Source organism: Bombina bombina, chromosome 1, assembly GCF_027579735.1.
Source record: "Bombina bombina isolate aBomBom1 chromosome 1, aBomBom1.pri, whole genome shotgun sequence".
In the NCBI taxonomy this organism is placed as follows: domain Eukaryota; kingdom Metazoa; phylum Chordata; class Amphibia; order Anura; family Bombinatoridae; genus Bombina; species Bombina bombina.
In genome coordinates this window covers 1,315,038,647-1,315,065,421 of record NC_069499.1, presented here as the reverse complement: position 1 = coordinate 1,315,065,421, position 26,775 = coordinate 1,315,038,647, and positions in this window count along the sequence as shown.

The following is a 26,775-nucleotide window of genomic DNA, read 5'->3' as shown; positions in this document are numbered from 1 at the left end:
AGCTGGGTCTAACGCATGAAATCATGTATTTTCTAGCGCTGGTATTTGGAGTTTTTCAGTCTACGCTATTTGCGTGCGTTAGGGAAATGAGGGTTTCGCGTGCACGAGCACGTCTTCCCAATAGAAGTCAATGGAGGCTCCAAAGATTTCTATATTTTTTTTTCTAAGACTGGTTTTCCTCGTAAAGTGAGTGACGTCATGAGCTTGTGTGAAAAAGTCGCTAAATCGTGTTCTTTTTGTAATAAATAAATATTTTGTGTATGTAATGTGGTGTATATTGTTTGTATGCATCGATGAGTGTATGTTTGTGATAATGTTATTCGTTAGATGTAGGTATATGAGGGTCTTTACCCGTATGTCCATGTAAGTCAATGGGAAAATGGATTTGTGTGGATTTTTTTCAAACACCCGAGATCTCGCAACTTTAATCCTTTGTATTTTAAAGAAAAAATAAAAAATACGAAAAATAAAGATAGTGTTGTGTTTGTATGAGTGTAAGTGTACTTTGTGTAATATTTGTTTTGTGATTCGTGGATGTTTTTTTGTGCGGTATATGTTTACTACTGGGTCTGAGGTGGCGGTAGAAAGTTGAGCGTTAGGTGTATTTTGAGTCGCGGTAAATAAACTCTAAATACCGGAGTGCGTAAAAAACCCGCGTTAGGAGCCTCTAACGCTGGTTTTGACGGCTACCGCCGAACTCTAAATCTAGGCCTTGGATTGCTCCCATGGCAGTCTAAAAAATGTTTTGGGACACTGTGGTTCTCCATTTTTTCTTTAATGTTGTACAGATGCTCATTTGTCCTACGCCTTATCTTTCTTTTCGTGACAGTATTCTAATAATTAAAAATTAAAATTTTTGGTAATAGTTGCTGTGATTTGAATCGTCAGTTTGCTGGTGCCATTGAATAACACTTTCCTCCTGCCTTACAGCCTGCTGTGAGCCAGGCCCACCTAGCCAATTGTTGTCAGCAATCATATTTCTGTTAACAGTATTGCAAAAATTGTCAATCATCACTGTTTAGACTGTCAGTAATCAGTCTCCTAGTGTCCTTGAATTGCATCTCCCTCCTGCCTGCCATCCTTTTGTGCCAGGCCGTCTTGCCAACTATTTACACCAATCCTAATTTTTTGTCACAGTATAGTTACTAATTACAATTAAAAAAATCTTTATTGTTGATGATCTTAATCCTTAGTTTGCTCGTTCCCTAGAATAGCACTTTTCTACAGCCTTCCAAGACTGTGTGCCAGGCCTAATTAAAAAATATTTACACCAATCATATTTGTTGTGACAGTATTCTAATAATTAAAAATTAAAATTTTTGGTTATAGTTGCTGTGATTTGAATTGTCAGTTTGCTGGTGCCATTGAATAGCACTTTCCTCCTGCCTTGCAGCCTGCTGTGAGTCAGGCCCACCTAGCCAATTGTTGTCAGCAATCATATTTCTTTTAACAGTATTGCAAAAATTGTCAATCATCACTGTTTTGACTGTCATTAATCAGTCTCCTAGTGTCCTTTGCATCTCCCTCCTGCCTGCCATCCTTTTGTGCCAGGCCGTCTTGCCAACTATTTACACCAATCCTAATTGTTGTCACAGTATAGTTACTAATTAAAATAAAAAAAATCTTGATTGTTGATCTTAATCCTCATTTTGCTTGTGCCATTTAATTGCACTTTTCTACTGCCTGCCAGCCTGTGTGCCAGGCCCAACTATCCAATTAGTGCTAGCAATCATATTTCTTTTAACAGTATTGCAAAATTTGTCAATCAACACTGTTTTGACTGTCAATCTGCAGTCTACTAGTGCCCTTGAATTGCATTTTCCTCCTGCCTGCCTGCCTGCCTGTGTGCCAGTCCCAACTAGCCAATTAGTGCCACCACTCATATTTATTGTAACAGGATTGGAATTTTTGTTAATCATAACTGTTTTGACTGTGATTCTTCAGTCTCCTAGTGCCATTGAATTGCAGTTTCCTTTCTCCCAGCGTGTGTGCCAGACAGGCTCATTTGCCAAATAGTGCCAAACAATCATATTTGTTGCCACAGTACTAGTAATATTTAAAAAAAATTAACAATTTGTGATTTTTAAAACATCCGTCTTTTTTGTTGTTGTCAGTCTCACAGCGTATACTGTGCCCACTTTCACAGTGCCACCACTACAATTGGTGTAATAGTATTGTTAGTGTCCATTTAAAAAAAATGACAGGCAGAGACAGGCCACCCCGCAGGTTCCGTGGTCGTGGTGCTGTGATTCCTTTAGACCCTACAAATATGCACATTGTTCAGACGCCGGGTGCCAAGGGGGATGCAAAAACTTCTGAGGAGGACCTAGTTGAATGGCTAACACAGGAAACCCAATCTTCTTCAGCTTCCGCTGCTAGTCCTCCTGACCTTGACGCACCATCTAAGTCCAGCTGTGCTTTGGGCAGGTCTCAAGTGACCAGTGCCACTCCGCCGCCTGTCGCCACCACCAACACTAGCACCACAGCCGCTTCACTTGATCTGTCACAGGAGTTATTGACACATCATTTTGAAGAAATGAGTGATGCGCAACCATCATTGACAGAGGATGTAGATAATAGTGATCAGTCTCAGTCAGGCAGCATTACCGACATGGAGGTACGGTGTGATGATGATGATGATGTTGTACCCGCTGCTGCTTCCTTTCTTGATGTTTCAGATACAAGTGAAGCGGTTGATGATGATGTGTCGGTGGATGTCACGTGGGTGCCTGCTAGAAGAGAAGAAGAAGAGGGGGAAAGTTCAGATGGGGAGACAGAGAGGAGGAGGAGACGATTTGGAAGCACGGGGAGGTCGTCTCAAGGAGCTAGTGGCACAGTCAGACAGCATGCATCGTCACCAGGGGTCAGCCAGACAGCCCGCCGACGCCCATCAACGCATGCTGTTGCCACCACCAGAATGCCATCATCGCAGAGCTCAGCAGTGTGGCATTTTTTTGTGTGTCTGCCTCTGACAACAGCGATGCCATTTGCAACCTGTGCCAAAAGAAACTGAGTCGTGGGAAGTCCAACAGCCACCTAGGTACAACTGCTTTGCGAAGGCACATGGTCTCCCATCACAAAGGCCGATGGGAAGAACACATGAGTAGAAGCAGCACACAAAGTGAAAGCCGCCCTCCTCCACCTGCTCCAGCATCTTCAGCCACGTCAACCAGTGCTGTCCTCCTTGCCCCCTCTCAACCATCCTCCACTCAGTCTCTCTTACGTAGCAGTTCCTGGTCATCTGCCCACAGTCAGGTGTCTGTCAAGGACATGTTTGAGCGTAAGAAGCAAATTTCTCAAAGTCACCCCCTTGCCCGGCGTCTGACAGCTGGCTTGTCTGAACTCTTAGCCCGCCAGCTTTTACCATACAAGCTGGTGGAGTCTGATGCTTTCAAAAAATTTGTATCTATTGGGACACCGCAGTGGAAGGTACCTGGCAGAAATTTCTTTTCACAAAAGGCAATCCCAAGCCTGTACTCTGTTGTGAGAAAGGAATTTATGGCATGTCTGGCACACAGCGTTGGGGTAAGGGTCTAGCTGGTCTGCAAAGCATGGTCAGGGCAGGTATATCACCTACACTGCGCATTGGGTAAACCTGCTGACTTCTGACAAGCATGGAATGCGTGGCTCTGCAGAAGAGTTGGTGACACCGCCACGACTTGCAGGCAGGCCTGCTGCTACCTCCTCTACTCCTCCTACTCCATCCTCTTCCATAACCTCTTCCTCGGCTGAGTCCTCTTCAACTTCTGCGTCTTGCTCCACATCTATGGCACCCCCCCAGCTCCCCAGGTACTATGCTACATCCCGGGTACGGCAGTGTCACGCCGTCTTGGGGTTGACTTGCCTGAAAACGGAGAGTCACACCGCACCAGCACTCCTGACCGCCCTGAACTCACAGGTGGATCAGTGGCTGACTCCACACCAACTGGAGATTGGCAAGGTTGTTTCTGACAATGGAAGTAATTTGGTGGCGGCATTGAAATTGGGCAAGTTGACACATGTGCCGTGCATGGCACATGTGTGTAATCTGATTGTACAACGATTTGTCCATAAGTACCCAGGCTTACAGGACGTCCTGAAGCAGGCCAGGAAGGTGTGTGGCCATTTCAGGCGTTCCTACACGGCCATGGCGCACTTGTCTGATATCCAGCGTCGAAACAACCTGCCAGTGAGGCGCTTGATTTGCGACAGCCCGACACGGTGGAATTCAACACTCCTAATGTTTGACCGCCTGCTCCAACAAGAAAAAGCTGTTAATGAGTATTTGTATGACCGGGGTGCTAGGCCAGCCTCTGGGGAGCTGGGGATATTTTTGCCAAATTACTGGACGCTCATGCGCAATGCCTGTAGGCTCATGCTTCCTTTTGGTGACAAACCTTGTCAGTCGCACCGAAGGCACCATCAGCGACATCATACCATTTGTTTTCTTCCTGGAGCGTGCCCTGCGAAGAGTGCTGGATCAGGCAGTAGATGAGCGTGAAGAGGAAGCGGGAGAGTTGTGGTGTCCATCACCCCCGCAAACAGCCGAATCAGCATTGCTTGCTGGACCTGCAGCAACGCAGGAAGAGGATTGTGAGGAAGAGGAGTCAGAGGAGGAATGTGGCTTTGGGGAGGATGAGGAGGAGGAAGACCGAGCACAACAGTCATCGCAGGGTGCTCGTTGTTGTCACCTCTCTGGTACCCGTGGTGTTGTACGTGGCTGGGGGGAAGAAGATACCATCAGTGAGATCAGTGAGGAGGAGGAACGCGACATGATTAGCTCAGCATCCAACCTTGTTCAAATGGGTTCTTTCATGCTGTCGTGCCTGTTGAGGGACCCTCGTATAAAAAAGCTGAAGGAGAACAACCTGTACTTGGTGTCCACGCTCCTCGACCCCCGGTATAAGCATAAAGTGCCTGAAATGTTACCAAATTCCCGCAAGTCGGAAAGGATGGAGCATTTTCATAATAAATTAAAAACTATGCTTTGCACAGCGTATAAGGGTGATGTCAAAGCACCACGGGAATGTAACAGGGGAAGAGATGAAATTAATCCTCCTCATCCCACAACCATGGTGGCAAGGACCGGGCGCTTTCCTGACGTCTTGTTGATGGAGGACATGCGTACCTTTTTAACTCCCATGCACCATCAGAGCCTTTCGGGATCCAGCCTTAGAGAAAGACTCAACCGACAGGTAGCAGACTACCTAGCTTTAACTGCGGACCTCGACACTCTCAGGAGCGATGGACCCCTTGTCTACTGGGTGTGCAGGCTGGACTTGTGGCCTGAGCTATCCCAATTTGCAATGGAACTTCTGGCCTGCCCCGCTTCAAGTGTCCTGTCCGAAAGGACTTTTAGTGCAGCAGGAGGTTTTGTCACTGAGAAGAGAAGTTGCCTAGGTCAAAAAAGCCTTGACTATCTCACTTTTATAAAAATGAATGAGGGCTGGATCCCGAAGGGACTGACATTGGGCGATACATTTGAATAAAAAACTACTGATGATGATATGAGCTGCCTTGGGCTACAACTGGTACACAGGCTGGCCTTTTTTTTTTGGTTATAAAGACGGAGGACTTGCTTGACTTATCCGCCAACAACTAGTGTTCAAGCCACAAGCTTTTAGGGCACTTTATAAATGTTTTACAAACATCGATTTTTCTGGCCGCTGCTACAGCAGTTGCTCCAACAATACCCCAATTTTTCAGTCATTTGTACATTCCTAATTTTTCTGGCCTCTGCTGCATCTCTGTGGGTACAAAACTCAAATAAAAAAAAATAATGCACATAACACTAGTGATTAAACTGTTATGAATTGTACAACTTTACACACCACTCATATCTGGTGTACCACTCAATTGAACGCAAAATGCAACAAATTTGAAAGAGTAGGACCGACAAAGCATCTTTATCCGTCTCTTGGTTGCTCTAAATTATCTCTGTGTTCCATCTATGACATACCTGTACTCTATTGTGCAAAAAGGTGGCATATGTTGTGTTTCATGCTGTTGTGCCTGTTGCGGGTCGTGGCCCATGATATAAAAAGGCTGAAGGAGAACGACCTGTAGTAATGGGTGCCCCATCCAGTTTTTAGAAAAATGTTCCTGGTTCCTCTCAATTATCTTTGGGTTTCTAAAATGGATGCCATACCTGTACTCGCTTGTGCAAAAGGATGGCATATGTGGTGGTGTTTCCTGCAGTTGTTTCTGTTGAGGGTGCTGGACCCTCTTATAAAAAGCTGAAGGAGAACGACCTGGAGTGGGAGTCCAAGCATGGTTTTTGGTGCTATTTCACTTTTATAAACAATTATCTGTGGGTTTCACAAATCAATGCTGTACCAGTACTCTATTGTTCCAAAGTATGCCATATGTTCTCTTTCCTGCTGGTATTTTGTTTGAGGGTCCTGGACACTCTTATAAAAAGGCCTAAGGTGAAAGAGGTGTACTGGGTGTCCACTCATTTTTATTTTCAATTTCTCATTTGACCAAAATTATCTCTGGTTTTGTAAAATCAATGCCGTACCTGTACTCTATTGTTCAAAAGGATGCCATACGTCCTCTTTCCTGCTGGTGTTTTTTTTGAGTGTCCAGGACCCTCTTATAAAAGGCCTAAGGAGAAAGAGGTGTACTGGTTGGCCACTCATTTTTATTTTTCTATTTAACAATTGAACAAAATGATCTCTGGGTTTGTAAAATCAATGCTGTACCTGTACTCTATTGTTCAAAAGGATGCCATACGTCCTCTTTCCTGCTGGTGTTTTTTTTGAGGGTCCAGGACCCTCTTATAAAAAGGCCTAAGGAGAAAGAGGTGTACTGGCTGTCCATCGAATCATTTTTTTTATTCAAATTTACATTTTAAAAACAAATTCTATGGGTTTCTAAAATCAATGCCTTTCCTGTAATCTTTTATTCAAAAGGATGACATATCTCTTCTTTCATGCTGTTGTTTCGGTTGAGGCTCCGGGACCCTCGTATTAAAAAGGCCTGAGCATAAATAAGTGTCACGGCTGTCTAATGAATGTTTTTTTCTAATTTCACGGTTGCAAATAATGATCTGTGGGTTTCTAAAATCAATGCCTTTCCTGTAATCTTTTATTCAAAAGGATGACATATCTCCTCTTTCATGCTGTTGTTTCGGTTGAGGCTCCGGGACCCTCGTATTAAAAAGGCCTGAGCATAAATAAGTGTCACGGCTGTGTAATCAATGTTTTTTTCTAATTTCACGGTTGCAAATAATGATCTGTGGGTTTCTAAAATCAATGTCTTTCCTGTAATCTTTTATTCAAAAGGATGACATATCTCCTCTTTCATGCTGTTGTTTCGGTTGAGGCTCCGGGACCCTCGTATTAAAAAGGCCTGAGCATAAATAAGTGTCACGGGTGTGTAATCAATTTTTTTTCTAAATTCACGGTTGCAAATAATGATCTGTGGGTTTCTAAAATCAATGCCTTTACTGTAATCTTTTATTCAAAAGGATGACATATCTCATCTTTCATGCTGTTGTTTCGGTTGAGGCTCCGGGACCCTCGTATTAAAAAGGCCTGAGCATAAATAAGTGTCACGGCTGTGTAATCAATGTTTTTTTCTAATTTCACGGTTGCAAATAATGATCTGTGGGTTTCTAAAATCAATGCCTTTACTGTAATCTTTTATTCAAAAGGATGACATATCTCCTCTTTCATGCTGTTGTTTCGGTTGAGGCTCCGGGACCATCGTATTAAAAAGGCGTGAGCATAAATAAGTGTCACGGGTGTGTAATCAATTTTTTTTTCTAATTTCACGGTTGCAAATAATGATCTGTGGATTTCTAAAATCAATGCCTTTCCTGTAATCTTTTATTCAAAAGGATGACATATCTCCTCTTTCATGCTGTTGTTTCGGTTGAGGCTCCGGGACCCTCGTATTAAAAAGGCCTGAGCATAAATAAGTGTCACGGCTGTCTAATGAATGTTTTTTTCTAATTTCACGGTTGCAAATAATGATCTGTGGGTTTCTAAAATCAATGCCTTTCCTGTAATCTTTTATTCAAAAGGATGACATATCTCCTCTTTCATGCTGTTGTTTCGGTTGAGGCTCCGGGACCCTCGTATTAAAAAGGCCTGAGCATAAATAAGTGTCACGGGTGTGTAATCAATGTTTTTTTCTAATTTCACGGTTGCAAATAATGATCTGTGGGTTTCTAAAATCAATGCCTTTACTGTAATCTTTTATTCAAAAGGATGACATATCTCCTCTTTCATGCTGTTGTTTCGGTTCAGGCTCCGGGACCCTCGTATTAAAAAGGCCTAAGCATAAATAAGTGTGACGGGTGTGTAATCAATTTTTTTTTCTAAACTCACGGTTGCAAATAATGATCTGTGGGTTTCTAAAATCAATGCCTTTACTGTAATCTTTTATTCAAAAGGATGACAGTACTACCAAAATACAGCCAATGAAGGGCCTTAGGAAGACTGAGCCAAGGTTGGATTGTAGTATTTGGTTAGGCTAATCATGATGGCCATGTAGACCACCACCACCGAGAGTCCTGAAAGTAACAGGGATGATGAGATGAAAGAGCTAAGAATAGTAGAACTTGAAACAACAGATTTAGCCATGGGTTTTAGTGCAAAACCGCTTGCCTTTTTTTTGCCTTTGGGTGCGGCTATTCATGCAGGCCATATAGAGCTGAAAACATTTGGTGTCGTATCAGCTATTAAACTAATAAGAACAGTACTACCAAAATACAACCAATGAAGGGCCTTAGGAAGACTGGGCCAAGGTTGGATTGTAGTATTTGTTTAGGCTAATCCTGATGGCCATGTAGACCACCACCACCGAGAGTCCTGGAAGTAACAGGGATGATGAGATGAAAGAGCTAAGAATAGTAGAACTTGAAACAACAGAGTTAGCCATGGGTGTTAGTGCAAAACCGCTTGGCTTTTTTTTGGCTTTGGGTGCGGCTATTCATGCAGGCCATATAGAGCTGAAAACATTCGGTGTCGTATCAGCTATTAAACTAATAAGAACAGTACTACCAAAATACAGCCAATGAAGGGCCTTAGGTAGACTGGGCCAAGGTTGGATTGTAGTATTTGGTTAGGCTAATCCTGATGGCCATGTAGACCACCACCGAGAGTCCTGGAAGTAACAGGGATGATGAGATGAAAGAGCTAAGAATAGTAGAACTTGAAACAACAGAGTTAGCCATGGGTGTTAGTGCAAAACCGCTTGGCTTTTTTTTGGCTTTGGGTGCGGCTATTCATGCAGGCCATATAGAGCTGAAAACATTCGGTGTCGTTTCAGCTATTAAACTAATAAGAACAGTACTACCAAAATACAGCCAATGAAGGGCCTTAGGAAGATTGGGCCAAGGTTGGATTGTAGTATTTGGTTAGGCTAATCATGATGGCCATGTAGACCACCACCCCCGAGAGTCATGGAAGTAACAGGGATGATGAGATGAAAGAGCTAAGAATAGTAGAACTTGAAACAACAGAGTTAGCCATGGGTGTTAGTGCAAAACCGCTTGGCTTTTTTTTGGCTTTGGGTGCGGCTATTCATGCAGGCCATATAGAGCTGACAACATTCGGTGTCGTATCAACTATTAAACTAATAAGAACAGTACTACCAAAATACAGCCAATGAAGGGCCTCAGGAAGACTGGGCCAAGGTTGGATTGTAGAATTTGGTTAGGCTAATCATGATGGCCATGTAGACCACCACCACCGAGAGTCCTGGAAGTAACAGGGATGATGAGATGAAAGAGCTAAGAATAGTAGAACTTGAAACAACAGAGTTAGCCATGGGTGTTAGTGCAAACCCGCTTGGCTTTTTTTTGGCTTTGGGTGCGGCTATTCATGCAGGCCATATAGAGCTGACAACATTCGGTGTCGTATCAGCTATTAAACTAATAAGAACAGTACTACCAAAATACAGCCAATGAAGGGCCTTATGAAGACTGAGCCAAGGTTGGATTGTAGTATTTGGTTAGGCTAATCATGATGGCCATGTAGACCAACATGTAATAATAAGAACAGTACTACCAAAATACAGCCAATGAAGGGCCTTAGGAAGACTGAGCCAAGGTTGGATTGTAGTATTTGGTTAGGCTAATCATGATGGCCATGTAGCCCAGCACCACCGAGAGTCCTGGAAGTAACAGGGATGATGAGATGAAAGTGCTAAGAATAGTACTACTTGAAACAACAGAGTTAGCCATGGGTGTTAATCCAAGACCGCTTGGATTTATTTTTGTATTGGGTGCAGCTAATCATGCAGGCCATATAGAGCTGACAACTGTACTATCAAAATACAGACAATGAAGGGCCTATGAAGACTGAGCAAAGGTTGGATTGTAGTATTTTGTTCGGATAATCATGATGGCCATGTAGACCGCCTGTAACAGGGATGAAAGTGCTAAGAATAGTACTAATTGAAACAACAGAGTTAGCCATGGGTGTTAGTCTAAGACCACTCAGCTTTTTTTTGTGTTTGGGTGCAGCTAATCATGAAGGCCAGATAGACCTGCCACCATTTGGTGTTGTAACAGGTAGGAAAATGCAAAGAACAGTACTACTTAACACAACCTACTTACCATGGGTCCCAGAGCATATGTTTGGTTGTTATATTTTGTAAGGGTAATCATGCAGGCCATATAGACCTCCACCGATAGGGTGAGTATGAGTAACAGCTATTAAAATGCGAAGGACATTACTAATTAACACAACATAGTTACCATGGGTCGCAGACCAAGAGCAGATGTCTTATTATTATATTTTGTATGGGTAATCATCCAGGCCGTATAGACCTCACCAAATAGGGGGAGTTACAGAGATTAAAGTGCTAAGAATGGTAGTACTTAAAACACAACCTCGTTAAAATAGGTAGCAGACCACATGTCTTATTATTATAATTTTTCAGGGTAATCTGGCAGGCCATATAGAACTCCCCCGATAGGGGGGGTACAGGGATTAAAGTGCTAAGAAAAGTACTAATTGACACAAGCTAGTTGGGTCCAAGAACGCATGTTTGATTATTAGAATTTATTAGGGTAATTATATATCTAACAAATCTATCTATTTCTCTTCTATCGATTCTATCTAACTATCAATCTATGTATATCTTTCTATCCTATCTATCACTATCAATCTATCTTCTGTCCGGGATGTTTTGAGACAGCCACTTTGGGAATGTTAGTTGATTTAGACCCATTATGGCTTAAAAGCAGACTCTGCATCAACTATGTAATTTTCCATGGGAGTTTTGCCAGGGATCCCCCTCCAGCATGCAACAGTCCAGGTGTTAGTACCCTTGAAACAACTTTTCCATCACTATTGTGGCCAGAAAGAGTCCTTGTAGGTTTTAAAGTTCGCCTGCCTATTGAATTCAATGGCGGTTCGCGCGGTTCACGCGTTTGCGAACAATACCAGAAGTTCGAGTCCGCGGTTCGCGAACCGAAAATTTTAGGTTCGCGACATCACTACTTATATATACACTTTTTGATAAAATATTTTATTTACATATTAACATATTATTTTATAAGGGTTAAAAGGTATATAGAGTAAGATAAGGTATTTGACTGGAAAGGGCTATAATGTGTGTGTATATATATATATATATATATATATATATATACACACACACACACATGTTTATTTATGTGTTTCTATGTGTGTGTGTAAAAAAACACCATTTAGACTATCCCATTACACATCAAGCCACAGTTATTCATGTCCCATAGTACTATACATAAATCAATCTACATAATTTCATATTAATAATCATAATCACAACTGCCATTACCAAACATTTAGCAGCATGGTATAATCTACCCGATGCTGAGGGATGGGGGGCATGTCCAGCTTCGTCATACCATGAGACGTCAGAATCAACCAATCAACCGGTCGTATTCACTATCCTGTATCTAGACACAGTCCCCATCCCTCCATTGGATGTACTGAAACAAATATTCATTATGTGTAAACACAGAAATCCAACTTGTAGATTTGCAATCGCCAAATACATATACAGTACACATCTAAGTCTAGCCACAATGCATACTATCCTGAAAAACTATATATAGTTTGATCAATCCACATTCATGTTGACATTAAGTGATCAACAAAGTATACACAAGCCACCATTATCCAACCTTATAGCATTGTGGTAGAATGTAGCCAATTTGGAGAGATGGGGGGTGGTGTACAGTATCGACATACAATGGAACATAAGGATCAATCAGCCGACCGTATATACGATCCTATACCCGGCCACAATCCCCATCACTCTATCAGATATATATTTAAGATAAATGTACATTGTATGTAAAAACAAATAATTCATCACAGCATATATTAATATGACCCAACTGTTACTCAAACATATATGTGCATGAATATAAAATATAAAAAAAAAAATACAGGCCCAGACTGAAAGATGGGGGGTGTGTCAAACCATATTGTCACAAATGTCATAAGGCTAAGCCAATCAGCTAACAGAAACAGCGATTGTATATGTTAACACAATCCCCATGTTTCAGTAGAACCTCATGTAGTTAAGTATACACAAATAAAATACAAAATCCTAGCACATATTTGTGTCACACAGACTGTAGAAAATCCTGCATTGTCCATCCAGTCATATAGTAAAACAGTCAAAGACATCTCCTTAATTTAAGAGGAATATTTTCCCCAGAAAGAGATGCTACATACTGTATATTAATATACATACACAGACTCATCAACTAGCGGAATCTTACAATATAGATGGGCTATATACAGTGATAGTAGGGGACAAAAATATGACCATTAGGAGTAGGAACAACATCTAAATCGGTGGCCCTTTAACTAAGATGAGTGAGTATATGTCACCAAGAGCATATCATCATCAAATACATATTAAATAAGGGCAAATCAAGGGGCACAAGGCCTCCTTATACTTACCGCAGTGGCTCACTCAGTAATCAAATTACTTCATGTCTTCATGGAGTATGGTAGTGAACTTTCCATGTAACACAGTTTCCACTCATAAGAAACAGTGTCAGTCAACACTTGTATTAAGTCCTCCATTATGGACAGTCCACAGGGTGTAAATTCATTTCGTCTCCAGTAGCAGTAACTTCTTCTTCCTGTCTCCACCTCGTCCCCAGGGGGGTATGTGGTAAATCAACACCAAGCATAGATCCTTCACCATATGGTTCATCTCCAAAAAGTTATGATACATTGTTGTTTCTAACTGGATACCTTTCTTATAGATCCTTAGATCTAGGAAATACACTTCCTTTCTGTTGTGCACCATTTTGAACTTCACAGGTGATGAAGAACATTAGAATGTAAAATATGCATAACTACCTGCTGGTTTAGTGCAGTTGGTCTAATGCATATATTTTTTTTTTTAACAGCACACTCTCTTGAAGTCTATGGGGAGAAAAAGTTAACCCTGAAATCTGAACTCCTGAAGATAGCGCGCATCGGGTTCAGCTCATGAACTTTTTTACTTTTAACTTGCAGTGCACTTGCTTACCAGGCCATGTTAAAAGTTCAGTGAAAAATTCTAATAGCGCATCATTTGTAATCTGACCCAGAATTGTTGACCACTTCAAAGAATACCATCAAAGCAATGCCCAAAACTTAAAAATTAATGTTATAGATTGGATTCCACCAATAATAGGTGGAGCCAATAGATTAATATCTTTATGAAAACTGGAATTATTTTGAATCAAGGAATTAAATAGTCTACAGCTGAGGTGTCTAAATATAGACTTGGATATTGTGGCATTTATGTTATGATTTATGTGATGATGGTGTGAATTGAAGTTTGGGTCCTTTCTATTTTTGAGCATTTAAAATTTTAGTTGTTAATTCTGAAAGCTTTGTATCTTAGACTGGAAACTATTATGTATGTTATTAATTTTGGAACGGTAATAGAAAGAAATAATCCTTATAAACGGCACTTTTTAGATTGTATTATGTAAAAATGAGTTACTGAACATGTACATTTTAATTATTAATTGATGGCTATGCAAGATGTTACTTTTACATTTCAGAGAAGTTACATCATATTCGGTATCCGGCTTTTAAACTTAAGGTTCAGAACAATCTGTATATCTTACTATTCATCCCTGAAGAAGTCTGCCTGGGAGTTGCAGTCACAGACTTACACAGATGAAGCAGTGATGGATCATCTCGTGAGGACATTCGTGACAGATTGAGGATCTATCACACTGTGGCTTACTGCCAGCAAATGGAAGAAATACAAACATTTCTGTTTCAAATTGCCTCTGGTGCATTCATTATTAAATAAATGTAAGGAGAGCATACGAGAGGAACGACATAAGGGATGGGCTGCTGGGCTGGAAAGGGTTAATAATGTGCATGTAGTTTGGGAGTAGGGTTTTTTATTAAGGTTTGCATCGTTATCAGGTAGTGATTAAGTGGTGGCTCCCTATTGGAGATATGGAAAGGGGGAGGAGGCATGTCTATATAATGGAAGGTGGGCAAGAAGTGACCACACGAAAAAAAATTCTGTTTTTCAGGCAAGACTGTGAAGCTGTGAAATTGTAGAATGACGCCCAAGAACAGAAGGATTCCCAAGCACTTCCTCAACGATGGATAGATGGCTTGGAGGACAAGGGCACTTCAGGCGCAGAGGAAATTCAAGCGGCTGGAGAAAACAAGAAAGAATCATCAGGCTGTGCAGGTAATATTGGTAATCAATCCACCTTCTGCAGATATTGGTCTGGTAGTGGTGCAGCAGGTAAGCGTTCCTCCTGTGGGCCCCCTAGAGCGAGTGGTTAGGGCAGCAGGTAAGATTTTGGTGGTAGGAGGAGAGGAGGAGGCCGATCATGATGCGAGTGCATCGGAAGGCAGCATAAGGGTACCAGAAATATTTATGGGCAGTCCGATGTTATGATGATCAAAAAGGGAGTGGCTTCATGGTGGTGGCCATATTGGGAGCACGAGGCGCGGTACGGAAGGCAGCCAGGCTTTATGCTAAACAGATGGGAAGGGGAGCCACATCAGCAGGGCAGTGAGCAGTGGAGGTATGGGTTGGAAGAGAGGTGGGCATACAAGGAGCATTGTGGTACCGGCGGGCCAGTCAGCAATGCAAACCATGTTCCTGGGGGGCCACTTGGATTTTGGGATAGTGCTTGGTTGGGGGGAGTACAAGGCCAAAGGAGGGAGTATGAGAGGGAAGGGTATGATGGATACAGGAACAGGGGGTATAGTGAGCCAGTCAGAGTGGAGGTATTTGAGAGGGGCATGGTAGGATATGAATGATAATGATCAGGGACTAAAATTCACTTATGAATTCAGTCATGAAAAGATAATTTTCCTAGATCTAGAGATCATGGTAGAAAGGGGAAAATTTGAAACTGAAGCATTTTTTAAGCCCGTTGACCCCAATAATTGTATTCATGGGAGAAGCTGTCACTATAAGAAATGGGTAGATAATATACCTGTAGGGCAGTTTTTAAGAATCAAGAAAAATTGTTCAAAGATCACTGATTATGAACAACAAATTGCTATAATAGAAAAGAGATTCATTGAAAGAGGATATGAAAAAGAGATTATAGACCACGCTAAAGATAGGACTAACAATACAGATAGAAACACTCCAATTGGTTACAAACCAGCGAAGACTAAAACAGATGAGAACATTATAGCTGTGCCTTTCATCACCAATTATAGTAGTGACCACCATGTAATAAGGAAAATTGTATGGAAACATTGGCACTTAATTAAATCAGACCTAATTATAGGGGATAGTATCCCCCCTTTCCCTAAGATAGTATATATGAAGGCAAAAAAATTAAAAACTAGTCTGGCACTAAGTGAATTTAAAAGGAAAATAACAACTCTGAGAGATGTAGATCTAACAGGACATTAAGTAAGAGGTTTTTACCCCTGTTTCACTTGCCATGCTTGTAGATATAGCACAAAAAATAAGTATTTCATAATAACAAACACAGGTCAAGAATTCATAATAAAGGATACCATCAGATATACATAAAAAAGGGGTAATATACATGATTCAATGTACATGTAACCTTATATATTTGGGGGAAACGACTAGCTGCTCGAGGGACAGGATAAGATAACACATGTTATATTGAGAAAGGTAATTTAGACACACATCTATATAACCACTTTCAAGAGACACATGCTAATAATATACAACATAAAAAATACTGGGGTATATGTAAAATACGGCCTGATTGGAGAGGGGGGATTTTGAGAAAAGACTCCTATATAAGGAGGCAGAACTGATTTATAATTGGAACACCCTGTTTCCACATGGTCTGAATTCTGAGTTAGATTTATCCCCTTTCCTAATAGAATAGCTGATATTCATTATCTATACCTATTGCTGTTTTCTATTTAAAAGCCTACATATACACTTGATGTCTCAATAATTATCTGATGAATATTGTATATAACATAGATGTTAATAAATGAGATAAATACCTATAAAAGAATTCTGTATAGGAACCGATTTCATATATATGTTTTTTTAAGTTATAAAGTCTTATCTTTAAGATAAGTAAGCCTAACATCTATTATAACCTTTTGTATAAACATACAATAAATACATTTGGTTGTATGCTCCTTGGGGTACAAAAATCTGACTTTAAACAGAAACATTTGTATCACTCATTTAAAGCCTGGTTGTGGAAAAGAAAAAAAGGTATATGGTGAGATGTTGTCATTAAAATATAATAGATTTGCAATGTCCTAAAATACCATCTATAATACTATACAATACTGGACTCTTACTCTAAATATGAAAACAGATTGGAAAGAATTTGGTATATGGAAAATATTTTTTTAAACATCTTTTAATACCACCTTTATAAGCGATTATTACCGATTATTACTTGCTGAACAATAAACGTCATAATACCACCTTAATAAACCATTAATACCTGCTGAATTATAACCAATCAGGATGTTGTGAGGGATATTTAAAGTTTGAAGCTACAACCAGGAAGTATCTTGATGAAGCCCCATGAGTGGGTGAAACATGTTGATATTCTGATACTGTTTGTACACGCTCTGAGAATCGAATCATTTGGCCAAGCATAACACAGAAAAAGAGACACTCTTTGCACTTTAACATCCAAGATTGGTGTTAATCTATCCTGCGTACTCTGTACTGAAGACCAGGGTCAAGTGTTGAAAACCGAGGTATTGTAAGGTGTTTTCACTCACTACCCACGGCAGGCTGACTCTCAAGCAAAAGGTGAATATATCACACATACCGGAGATATACAGTCAAGTACTGACTACACTAATACATTATCCACTCACCTTTTTAGGCTTATTTCCAAACAAAAGGAAAATTAATTTAAAGGGACAGTCAAGTCCCAAAAAAAACTTTCATGATTTAAATAGGGCATGTAATTTTACACAACTTTCCAATTTACTTTTATCACCAATTTTTCTTTGTTCCCTTGGTATTCTTAGCTGAAACCTAAACCTAGGAGGTTCATATGCTACATTTTTAGACCTTGAAGGTCGCCTCTAATCTAAATGCATTTTGATAGTTTTTCACCACTAGAGAGCATTAGTTTATGTGTTTCATATAGATAACATTGAGCTCATGCACGTTAATTTACCATGGAGTCAGCTCTGATTAGCTAAAATGCAAGTCTGTCAAAAGACCTGAAATAAGGGGCTTAGATACAATGTAATTACAAAGGTAAAACGTGTATAATTTTAACTGTTTGAAATGAAACCAATGGCACTACTAACGTATGAGACCTTAATTCCTACACTTATTCAATAGTTTGTCAGGATGTGAAATTAAAGTTAGAGCACACCAAACAGCAACGGTCGTCATATACAACCGCAGAGAAACCAAACACATAAAAGTCTATTCAGTAGAACAACAATATACATTGTTTCAATAAAGATAAAATTGTATTATAATCCAGTTCAATTATTTAGATACAATTTAAAAGCGTTTATGTAAGTTAGCTTTTGATACTGTGGAGGGAACAGCCTACTCTTCAATCTTTAGGTAGGCAACTGCTAATACTAAAAAGCGGAGTTAAGAGATTTTATTCAGAATCCAAATAATAAGTTGGGTATATATAATCTCAGCTGGTAACAAGCAGAAATATTTAAAATTATATACCCAATGTTCAATTCAAATTAAGCTTCGCAAAGATATATTACTATGGAGACATAAAGAATACATTATATACTTAATTCTTACATAAGAATTAGTAACTTCGGACACAGATAATTTGGTGTATCAGATCTCCAGATACAAGTATATAGCAGCTCTTACTCCAGCCCACATTTAACACTAAAGTACTAGGAGCAATAACCTTTACTTGGACTTATTTGCTGACATCAGTAAAATCGGTGCTTAAGAGTGATTTTAAGTGTATTCCTATTTTAAACGTAACCCAATAAAAGTTATATTTTAATTTGCAATCTGCTTTCTCCCCTTCCACTTATTCCTTAGGGAATAATTTGTATCATCCAGTTAGATTCAATTTATTTTTTAGACCTAGGAGTGCTAGAAGTGTATACTTTCTCTTTCTTTGCTAAATAATTTTAACTGTGTTGGTTATGCAAAACGGGGGAATTGGTAATTAAGGGATTATCTATCTTTTAAAACAACAAAAATTCTGGTGTCGACTGTCCCTTTAACTCTCTGAAATACAAGATAAAGAACCTACAGTTCATAAAATCGATAGAGTGTATCGTTTGATTCTACTTTCTGTTTAATTGGGAGACGTCTAAGGACTATAGTGATTACCTCCACTGTTTGGGTAGCCTCAATCTGCTATACCACTATCATTTATTTATATTAATCTGCTAATCCATCTTTTCACACACACACACACACACACACACACACATATATATATATATATATATATATATATATATATATATATATATATATATATATATATACAGGGAGTGCAGAATTATTAGGCAAGTTGTATTTTTGAGGATTAATTTTATTATTGAACAACAACCATGTTCTCAATGAACCCAAAAAACTCATTAATATCAAAGCTGAATAGTTTTGGAAGTAGTTTTTAGTTTGTTTTTAGTTATAGCTATTTTAGGGGGATATCTTTGTGTGCAGGTGACTATTACTGTGCATAATTATTAGGCAACTTAACAAAAAACAAATATATACCCATTTCAATTATTTATTTTTACCAGTGAAACCAATATAACATCTCAACATTCACAAATATACATTTCTGACATTCAAAAACAAAACAAAAACAAATCAGTGACCAATATAGCCACCTTTCTTTGCAAGGACACTCAAAAGCCTGCCATCCATGGATTCTGTCAGTGTTTTGATCTGTTCACCATCAACATTGCGTGCAGCAGCAACCACAGCCTCCCAGACACTGTTCAGAGAGGTGTACTGTTTTCACTCCTTGTAAATCTCACATTTGATGATGAACCACAGGTTCTCAATGGGGTTCAGATCAGGTGAACAAGGAGGCCATGTCATTAGATTTTCTTCTTTTATACCCTTTCTTGCCAGCCACGCTGTGGAGTACTTGGACGCGTGTGATGGAGCATTGTCCTGCATGAAAATCATGTTTTTCTTGAAGAATGCAGACTTCTTCCTGTACCACTGCTTGAAGAAGGTGTTTTCCAGAAACTGGCAGTAGGACTGGGAGTTGTGCTTGACTCCATCCTCAACCTGAAAAGTCCCCACAAGCTCATCTTTGATGATACCAGCCCAAACCAGTACTCCACCTCCACCTTGCTGGTGTCTGAGTCGGACTGGAGCTCTCTGCCCTTTACCAATCCAGCCACGGGCCCATCCATCTGGCCCATCAAGACTCACTCTCATTTCATCAGTCCATAAATCCTTAGAAAAATCAGTCTTGAGATATTTCTTGGCCCAGTCTTGACGTTTCAGCTTGTGTGTCTTGTTCATTGGTGGTCGTCTTTCAGCCTTTCTTACCTTGGCCATGTCTCTGAGTATTGCACACCTTGTGCTTTTGGGCACTCCATTGATGTTGCAGCTCTGAAATATGGCCAAACTGGTGGCAAGTGGCATCTTGGCAGCTGCACGCTTGACTTTTCTCAGTTCATGGGCAGTTATTTTGCGCCTTGGTTTTTCCACACGCTTCTTGCGACCCTGTTGACTATTTTGAATGAAACGCTTGATTGTTCGATGATCACGCTTCAGAAGCTAGATATCTCATTATTTTTGACTTTTCTGAGCCTGTCAAGTCCTTCTTTTGACCCATTTTGCCAAAGGAAAGGAAGTTGCCTAATAATTATGCACACCTTATATAGGGTGTTGATGTCATTAGACCACACCCCTTCTCATTACAGAGATGCACATCACCTAATATGCTTAATTGGTAGTAGGCTTTCGAGCCTATACAGCTTGGAGTAAGACAACATGCATAAAGAGGATGATGTGGTCAAAATACTCATTTGCCTAATAATTCTGCACTCCCTGTATATATATATATATATATATATATATATATATTGCTTTATATTTTATGTATTTTTAGAAATATTAAATTGTAAATTTTTATTTCTACTCTTTATTCTTTAATTGGTCTGACTCTGCTTTTTAGCGCCTATGCGTATTGTGTTTGTGTTTGAATCAACAGAGGAAGGGGACAGAGGAGGCAACTCAGGCAAAACAGTGTGCATCAATGCTGAGGGCTGGGGAGGCGCAAAAGCAAAACAAGGTAAGAGAATAATGTGTAGTAATAGTAGTTTATCTGACAGCTCATCTGAGATAGATTCTGAGGATGAGAATGTGAAGGGGAATGGGAAAAAAGGATTCTGAAGATAGTTAGGAAGATTTATGCCAAGAAGGGTAAAGGTGTAGCTAAGGAAACATTTGTGGCTGAGGGTAGCAACACAGGGGATGATTTTAATGTAGATGACAAAGTAACAGGAACATTATTGCTGCCATTTACAACACATCTTAAGGTAAAGTAATAATTAGAGCACAAAAAGGGAAGTATGTGGACATATGTGATATTACTAGAGAAGCTGTGGCTTTAAAGTCCAGAGGTGATGAGGTAAAAGGGAGGAAGGTTAAACAGTCCTTCACAGAATGGATAAAAAGGATGTTAATATACGCAGAGTGTTTTATGACAGCTAACCCTGAGAAAGTGAAATGGATGTTAGGATATATTCAATTAATCGTGGAATGTTACACAACATATGGCGGCTTTGCGTAGAAGGACTATGAGGCTGAAATTAGGAGGGGTAATTTACAGCTGAGAGATAAAGGGAGAAAGGAATTTGGTGGAAAAATACTAGATATGTAGACAAGGTTGATGAAGGTAACAGATAATAAGGTTGTGCGGAGTACAGGTTTTGTTAAAGCAAGCAAGCTGGAAACAAGGGAGTGCTGGGCGTATAAAGATAAAAGATGTGACAGAGGGAATGCATGGATATAGGCATGCATGTAGATATTGTAGCGGAAATCATGCTGGTGTTGGCTGCAGAAAAGGTAGTGGTAACAATGGAGGAATAGGGAGGGATTCCTTTTCGGAGTCAAGGTAATTAAGGAAGAGGGCAGGAAATAAGAGCTGGCCACAACACCATTGAAAATAGATAGGCTGTCACAAGAATTGCTTAGATACCCCAACAATGAGGACAGGCGCATGCTAATTAAGGGACTGAATAAGAGTTTTGTGGTGCCAGTAAGGAACGAGTTGGTGGGTACTGTTAAAGCTAGAAATTTAAAATCTGCAAGTGAATTTCCAGGAATTTTGAATGAGAAACTGGGAAAGAAGGTAGCATTGGGTAGGATGGCAGGGCCATTTAAGGAAAAACCTCTGACAGACATGGTTATTTCCCCGTTAGGAGTAGTGCCCAAGAAAGAGAATGGAAAATACCGGATGATCCATCATTTATCTTACCCCAGGGGTGAATCAGTAAATGATGCGATCGATAGGATGGAAACTATGGTCCAATACCAATCTTTTGATAATGCAGTAAAATTGGTTAAGGAAGCAGGAAATTGGCCTTGATGGCACAAATTGACATCAAGTCTTCATTTAGACTGTTACCATTGAACCCAAAGAGCTTCCGATTGATGGGGTGCAAATTAAAAGGTCTTTTTTTATGTTGACAAATGCTTGCCGATGGGATGTTTTATTTCATGTTTAATATTTGAGAAATTTAGTTCATTCTTGCATCGGCTATTGGTGGCGGGTAGTGATGTCGCAAACATAAAATTTTCCGTTCGCAAACGGCGAACGCGAACTTCCGCAAATGTTCGCGAACAGGCGAACCGGGCGAACCGCCATAGACTTCAATAGGCAGGAGAATTATAAAACCCACAGGGACTCTTTCTGGCCACAATAGTGATGGAAAAGTTGTTTCAATGGGACTAACACCTGGAGTGTGGCATGCCAGAGGGGGATCCATGGCAAAACTCCCATGGAAAATTACATAGTTGATGCAGAGTCTGGTTTTAATCCATAAAGGGCATAAATCACCTAACATTCCTAAATTGTTTGGAATAACGTGCTTTAAAACATCAGGTATGATGTTGTATCGATCAGGTAGTGTAAGGGTTAGGCCCGCTTCACAATAACAGACCAAACTTCCACAGCGGGTACAACATCATCATCAGCACACCATACGTCCATGTGTGTAATGCTGCCTGACTGAGACATATCCCTGTTATCTACATCCTCTGGCAATAATGGTTGCGCATTACTCATTTCTTCCAACTGATGTGTAAATAACTCCTCTGACAGATCAAGTGAAGCGGCTGTGGTGCTAGTGTTGGTAGTGGCGGCAGGCGGGCGAGTGGTAAATTGAGAGGTGCCCGAAGCTAAGCTGGAGGAGGATGGTGCATCAAGGTTCCGAGCGGAAGCTGTAGAAGATTGGGTGTCCTGTGTTAGCCAGTCAACTATGTCCTCAGAACTTTTTGAGTTCAGGGTACGTGGCCTCTGAACACTGGGCATTATTCTAGAGCCAAAAGGAATCACAGCACCACGACCACGAGGGCCCCTGTGGGGTGACCTGCCTCTGCCTGTCATTTTTTTTTTCGATTAGTGGTACTATGCGTGCAAGCTACTTTGACAACAGATATGAGTGGCACTGTGCACTGGCAGAAGATGGCAGAGTAGACGCTGTAGGCCTGACACACACGCTTGCAGACAACTAACTGCTATTCAATCTATTACAGTCAAATTTTTTTTTTTTTTTAATGTACACTACTGTTACACCAGATATGAGTTGCACTGGTGTGACACTGTGCCCTGGCAGGTCCTGAAACGCACACGCGTGAAGGAAACTGACTGCTATTATTTCACAGTCAAATTTCTAGTTTTTTTTAACCCCTTAAGGACCAAGGCCATTTTTCAATTTCTTTCCCTTAAAGGGGCAGTAAACACCAGAATTTTTGTTGTTTAAAAAGGTAGATAATCCCTTTATTACCCATTCCCCAATTTTGCATAACCAACACAGTTATAATAATATACTTTTTACCTCTGTGATTACCTTGTATCTAAGCCTCTGCTTTGCCCCCTTAATTCAGTTCTTTTGACAGACATGCATTTTTAGCCAATCAGTGCTTGCTCTTAGGAGCTTCACGTGCTGGAGCTCAATGTTATCTATATGAAACACATGAACTAACGCCCTCTAGTGGTGAAAAACTGTAAAAATGCTTTCCGATTAGAGGCAGTCTTCAAGGTCTAAGACATTAGCACATGAACCTCCTAGATTTAGCTTTCAACTAAGAATACCAAGAAAACAAAGCAAATTGATAATAAAAGTAAATTGGAAAGTTGTTTAAAATTACATGCCCTATTTAAATCATGAAAGATTTTTTGTGACTTTACTGTCCCTTTAAGGACCAGGGCTATTTTTACATTTCTGCGGTGTTTGTGTTTAGCTGTAATTTTCCTCTAACTCATTTACTGTACCCACACATATTATATACCGTTTTTCTCGCCACTAAATGGACTTTCTAAAGATACCATTATTTTAATCATATCTTATAATTTATTATTAAAAATATTATAAAATATGAGGAAAAAATTGAAAAAAACACACTTTTTCTAACTTTGACCCCCAAGATCTGTTACACATCTACAACCACCAAAAAACAACCATGCTAAATAGTTTCTAAATTTTGTCCTGAGTTTAGAAATACCCAATGTTAACATGTTCTTTGCTTTTTTGCAAGTTATAGAGAAATAAATACAAGAAGCACTTTGCTATTTCAAAACCACTTTTTTTTAAAATGAGCTCTAGTTACATTGGAACCCTGATATCTGTCAGGAATAACTGAATATCCCTTGATATGTATATATTTTCTTTTAGAAGACTTCCCAAAGTATTGATCTAGGCCCATTTTGGTATATTTCATGCCACCATTTCACCGCCAAATGCGATCAAATAAAAAAAAATTGTTCACTTTTTCACAAACTTTTTCTCACAGAAATTATTTACAAACAACTTATGTAAAACAGACAGACATTTACCTCAGCTGTGCCATTGCTATGCAAACAGCTTGAATTTAAAAGCACCCCAGTCTTAATAAGAAAAAAAAGACAGACATTCACCTCAGCTGTGCCATTGCTATGCAAACAGGTAGCCTGTGGAAGATAGTTTCCCTCCCATCCACCCCAGGCTCATTTCTTCATTTATACAGGGAGTGCAGAATTATTAGGCAAGTTGTATTTTTGAGGATTAATTTTATTATTGAACAACAACCATGTTCTCAATGAACCCAAAAAACTCATTAATATCAAAGCTGAATAGTTTTGGAAGTAGTTTTTAGTTTGTTTTTAGTTATAGCTATTTTAGGGGGATATCTGTGTGTGCAGGTGACTATTACTTTGCATAATTATTAAGCAACTTAACAAAAAACAAATATATACCCATTTCAATTATTTATTTTTACCAGTGAAACCAATATAACATCTCAACATTCACAAATATACATTTATGACATTCAAAAACAAAACAAAAACAAATCAGTGACCAATATAGCCACCTTTCTTTGCAAGGGCACTCAAAAGCCTACCATCCATGGATTCTGTCAGTGTTTTGATCTGTTCACCATCAACATTGCGTGCAGCAGCAACCACAGCCTCCCAGACACTGTTCAGAGAGGTGTACTGTTTACCCTCCTTGTAAATCTCACATTTGATGATGGACCACAGGTTCTCAATGGGGTTCAGATCAGGTGAACAAGGAGGCCATGTCATTAGATTTTCTTCTTTTATACCCTTTCTTGCCAGCCACGCTGTGGAGTACTTGGACGCGTGTGATGGAGCATTGTCCTGCATGAAAATCATGTTTTTCTTGAAGGATGCAGACTTCTTTCTGTACCACTGCTTGAAGAAGGTGTCTTCCAGAAACTGGCAGTAGGACTGGGAGTTGAGCGTGACTCCATCCTCAACCCGAAAAGGACCCACAAGCTCATCTTTGATGATACCAGCCCAAACCAGTACTCCACCTCCACCTTGCTGGCGTCTGAGTCGGACTGGAGCTCTCTGCCCTTTACCAATCCAGCCACGGGCCCCTCCATCTGGCCCATCAAGACTCACTCTCATTTCTTCAGTCCATAAAACCTTAGAAAAATCAGTCTTGAGATATTTCTTGGCCCAGTCTTGATGTTTCAGCTTGTGTGTCTTGTTCAGTGGTGGTTGTCTTTCAGCCTTTCTTACCTTGGCCATGTCTCTGAGTATTGCACACCTTGTGCTTTTGGGCACTCCAGTGATGTTGCAGCTCTGAAATATGGCCAAACTGGTGGCAAGGAGCATCTTGGCAGCTGCACGCTTGACTTTTCTCAGTTCATGGGCAGTTATTTTGCGCCTTGGTTTTTCCACACGCTTCTTGCGACCCTGTTGACTATTTTGAATGAAACGCTTGATTGTTCGATGATCACGCTTCAGAAGCTTTGCAATTTTAAGAGTGCTGCATCCCTCTGCAAGATATCTCACTATTTTTGACTTTTCTGAGCCTGTCAAGTCCTTCTTTTGACCCATTTTGCCAAAGGAAAGGAAGTTGCCTAATAATTATGCACACCTGATATAGGGTGTTGATGTCATTAGACCACACCCCTTCTCATTACAGAGATGCACATCACCTAATATGCTTAATTTGTAGTAGACTTTCGAGACTATACAGCTTGGAGTAAGACAACATGCATAAAGAGGATGATGTGGTCAAAATACTCATTTGCCTAATAATTCTGCACTCCCTGTAGATAGTCTCCCACACTACTTTATTTCTCATTAAATGACAGGTGCAAAGACTAATCAACACACCCTTCCTTTTGCTTAACCCTTTAGAATACATACACTCTCTTCTTACAAATAACTACATATCACACAACAATAGTATATACTTTTTTTTTTTCCCACCCTCCCATCTACACACCTTATACCACTAACATGAATCCAAACATGACCATACTGTTATTCATGATAACTCTTTTATCACTCCAATTTTGTTCCTATCATTATCACCATAAACACACATTTCAAACTGGAAAACACATTATCATACACCGTGGCCTGCTCTGTTGCTGTAACTTATCTGCTGAGTGCTGGTTGAGGGTTATTAAAAATAACCCTCCTACCCCCACCTCACAAAATTATAAAGTATCACATTCACAATATGGCCAAACAAAAATGATTTCAAAATTCCTTTTCCTTATGTTACTTTGCAAATGATGTAGAGTCTAACCCTGGTCCAGCAACAAATACCATTCCTAGCCTTCCAGCTAAAAAAGGCCTCACCTTTGTGCACTGTAAAATTCGGAGCTTACTACCAAAAATCAATGCACTGCAAGCTTGTTGTTCACATTACAAGCCCAAAA